This window comes from Echinops telfairi, unplaced genomic scaffold (genome assembly GCF_000313985.2).
Source record: "Echinops telfairi isolate 266 unplaced genomic scaffold, ASM31398v2 ScPeMD7_443;HRSCAF=831, whole genome shotgun sequence".
NCBI lineage: Eukaryota > Metazoa > Chordata > Mammalia > Afrosoricida > Tenrecidae > Echinops > Echinops telfairi.
In genome coordinates, this window is record NW_022104341.1 from 447,626 (window position 1) to 452,339 (window position 4,714).

A 4,714-nucleotide genomic window follows, 5' to 3' on the forward strand; every position below is an offset into this window, starting at 1 on the left:
TATAACAGCTAATTAGTCCACACAGCAGTACAGAGGGTTCAGTTCAACTCACTTCCCTGGAGTAGTTAACATACTGGAGGTCTTTCAACTCATGTGGGCTGCCGGGTCCAAAGTCAAGGAAGCACACAGCAGAGTCCTTCCTGGGGCAAGGCAGGCAGTCTACCTACAAGCAGCAAGCAGCAGGGTGAGTCACCAACAGTTAGTAGCTTTGGAGCTTATCAAAGCAGGCCTGGATGGGATATCGAATGCAAGCAATGCAAGGCCACAGGATCCACCAGCCTCAAGCTTGAGTGATGTATGCACCAGCAGTGTGACAAAGCAGGTCTCCACGGAGCCTCAAGCTCTAGCTACATGATCCACGGGTTGACCTGGCCCACAGGTAGTGTATCTCATAGGCTGAGGCAGAGTAAAAAGCTAAAGCAGCAACACACATGCTCCAGCATGCTCTTTGCAGATCACCGGGGGGTGGGGGTGGGGTGGGGGGGGTGGCCTTGCAGAGCCACTTATATCTTTGTCCTCCAATCAATCTGTGACCTGATTAATCCCACATATTCCTATTGACCAAGTTGGCAATAAACCTAACTCAAAATTGCAAAAACTGGACAATAAAGAAGGCTGAAGGCTTTAAATTACGGTGTAGGTGAAGCTTATAAAATATCCTATGAACTTCCAGAAGAACAAACAAATCTGTCTTGGAAGAAGTATGCTCTTTAAAAGTAAGGATGGCAAGACTTCATTCATCTCACATGCTTTGGACATGCTATAAGGAGGGACCAGTCCCTGTTAAGGATGTTATATTTGGTAAGGCAGAGGGTCAGTGAAAAGAGAAATACCCTCAACTAGCTAGACAAAGGCTGAAACAAGCCTAGCAGCAATTATGGAGACTCGGCTCTGTTGTACACACGGTTGCTAGGAGCTGCCAACCACTCAGCAAAAGCGTCCATGGGCATGGCCTTACTGTGGGACCAAGTAGAATGAAATCCTTAACAAAGCCAATATTTCTTAGTCTATCATGATGTTGGGCTTCAGTCTTTGATCTTCATCAGCAATTGCTTTAGATCCTCTACACCTTGACCAGGCAATGCTATGTCACGTACATACCACCAGTTGTTAATGGACTTCCTCCCATTCTAATGCTGTGTTCTTCTAGTCCAGTTTCTGGAATTATTTGCTCAGCATATAGATTGAATAAATGTGCTGAAAGGTTGCAACCCTGACAAAACCTTTCCTGACTGCAGTACCTCCTTGTTCGGTTCCAGTGATGGCATCTTGGCCTAGGTTCCACATAAGCACAGTTAACTTCTGGGATTCCCATTCTTCTCAGGGTTTGTTATGATCTGCAGAAGCAATTGCCTTTGCATAATCAATAAAATATAAACATTCTTTCAGCCAAGATCTATCTGACAGCAACAATGACATCCCTCTTGCCATATCCTCTTCTGAATCCATCTTTGATTTCTAGCAGCTCATTGCCAATGTACTACTGCAATCATTTTTTAAGTCAGTAAAATTTTACTTGTGTGCTAATATTGTTCAATAATTTTTACATTCTATGCATAATCTTTCTTTGGAATGGTTACAAATATTGAACTCGTCCAGTCAGCTGTCCAGATGCCTGTCTTCCAAATTTCTTGGCATAGATGAGGGAGTGTTTTCAATGTTATATCTGTTGGAACATCTCAATTGGTATTGTGTCAATTCCTGGAGCCATGTTTTTGCCAAAGCCTCTGGTGCAACATGGCATTCTACCTTCGGTACAATCAATTCTCTTTACTCATTTTATTGGGAGCTCATATAACTCTTCATTATATGAAATCTCCTGAAATGATTGAATGTTGACCAACTCATTTTAGTAAATTAACTGTGTTCCTTCTACTTTTTTTGATGGTGGAAAATTAACTTTATTCAGTAAAATATTTATAGTGACCAGGTGTTTATATGTTCCGGTAGATTTGATTCTCAAGGTCTTTATTTTTTTTATATCAGCATCCAAAGAAATCCCAACTCTTCCATCATTCCTGATTTCTTTTTTCCTTCTATCTTCTTTTGATCCTTCCTGGCACAGTCAATATTTTGCCGATAGATTCCTCCAATCTTGCAGTTCAAGACTTACAGTTCCCCCACCCCAGTTCTTTCAGCTCGAGAAATGCCAAGTTTGTTCTTGTTTTTGATTTTCAAACTCTAGGTCTTCATACATTTCATGATATGCTGCTGTGTCTTCTCAAGCTGACCTTGTCATTTTGTAATCTATGGTGGTTTGTGTGTTGCTGTGATGCTGGAAGTTATGCCAGTGGTATTTCAAATGCCAACTGGTATTTCAAATTTCATGGTGGAGCGGTTTCAGAAAGCTGCCAGACTAGGAAGGGGAGGACCTAATGATCCACTTCTGAAAAGCTTTGGCCACTGAAAACCATATGACTAGCAGCAGAACGTTGTCTGGTATAGTCTAGTAACTGAGTCTCTCAGGTTGGAAGGCACTCAAAATACAGCTGGAGAAGAGATGCCACCTCAAAGTAGAGTAGACCTTAATGGCGTAGATGCAGGAAAGCTTTGGGGACCTTTGTGATGGAACATAACTCAAAATGAGAAGTAACTACAAACATCCATTAATAATAGGGCTATGAATGTACAAAGTATAGACCTAGGAAATTTGGACGTTCTCAAAAATTAATGGAAGGTTTGGAGGTAAATATCGCCCCCTGAAACAAAATAAAACAAAAGGCCAAGGGCCAACTATAGAACAAAATGACTATGCAAATGCATGGGACTCTGTGGATCATAAGAAACTATCAATAGCCTTGGGAAGAATGGGAATTCCAGGATACTTAATTGTGCTCATGCAGAGCCTACATGTAGACTAAGCAGCAGTCATTCGAATAGAATGAGAGGCATTCGAATAGAATGAGAGGAGACTAAATGGTTTAATATCAGGAAAGGTGTGTGTCAGGTTTGCATCCTTCGAACACGTATTCAATCTGTATGCAGAGCAGTAACCCCAGAACCTGGACTATAGGAAAAAGAATGTGGCACCAGAAGTAGAGTAAGGCTAATTAACAACCTGTCATATGCAGATGACACAACCTTGCTTGGTGAAATAAAAACAGACTTTAAAATACTGATAAAGATCAAATACTACAGTCTTCAATTTGGACTATGCCTCATATAAAAACCCTCATAACTGGACCAATATCACAATAAATGGAAAAAAGATTGACATCAAGAATTTTCTTTTACCTGGCTCCACAATCAGTGCTTATGGAATAGCGATCAAATGACAATGTCTTACATGGAGCCAATCCTCTGCAGAGGGCCCCTTCAACGTGTTACCTACAGAACAGGATGTCACTTTCAGGACTGTTATACCCAACCAAAATTATGATATTTTCAATGGCTTTATATGCATATGAGGGGCCCGGATGGTTACTCATTGGACCACCAGTTCCTCCTCAGGAGAGAGATGAGGCTTCCTACTCTCATAAAGAGTTCATCTTGAAAAACCCACTGGGGCAGTTCTAGCCTGTCCTATAGGGTCACTATGAGTCGGCATCAACTGGATGGCAGTGAATTTGGTTTGGGGCTATATGCATGTAAGAGCTGGACAATATGTAGGATCAGAGAATTTATGCCTCTGAATGATGGTGTTGGCAAAGAACGTACCATTGACTGCCAGAAGAAGGACGAAACACTGCCAGAATGTTCCTTAGAAGCGAGAATGGTGAGACTTCAGCTCACGTACTTTGGGCATACTATCAGTAGAGACCATTCTCTGGAGAAGCATATCGGGCTTGGTAAAGTAGGTCAGTAAAAAAAAAGGAAAGCCCTTAACAAAATGGATTGAACCAGTGGATGTAACAATGGGCTGAAACAGAACAATTCAGAGGATGGTGCAAGATCAGGGTTTTGTGACAGGGACAGAGCAGGGACTTCTGCCTGCTCTGACAAGGGGCTGAACAAAGGACTGGTGAGAAGTGGCTTAACTTACACCTTAACCTTGAAGCCAGGCCCTGGTGAAAATTCCAAGCCAGGATTGTCCTAGAAGATAATTCTCAGACATGTTGGCCCAGAGCAGCAGCCCAATAAAACTGAAAGAAACAATGTCTGAGACCCAAGGACTGAAGGCACAACTGATTACACAGTTGCTTGACCATCTGCATATCACAAGTTGTTAATTAGCCTTACTCTCCTTCTGGTGCCACATTCTATTTCCTATAGTCCAGGTTCTGGGGTTACTGCTCTGCATACAGATTGAATGCGTGTTCAAAGGATGCAAACCTGACACCTTTCTTGCAAGCAACCTCCCGTTTGAGCTCTGGAGGGCAGACCCTCTCCTCTGTCGGACTGAAATGTATCTTATCTATGCTTAAAGTATCCTCAGCTTGTGAGAGAGGCTTGCTTTATTTCTTTTGAAGTGGCTTAACTCTTTGCTACTGCTGCTGCTGTGTGTGTGTATGCGCGAGAGCTTGGCTTCTCTCTGAACCCTGACTGTGAGATCCAGCCCCACATCCGGATGGGTCCTAAGGGATGGGTGTGTAAATTAAGGAGACATGAGACAAGGCATGCAAGGGTCACCTCTTCCCTGGTGACCGGAACCAGAATGAGGCAGTAATGTATTCTCTCACAGTTCATATAATCTCGGTCATGCAAACCACAGTAAGCACATACGTAACAGGAGGGGTTGTATTAGAGTAAGGTAACCAAATGTCCCGCTTTTGGC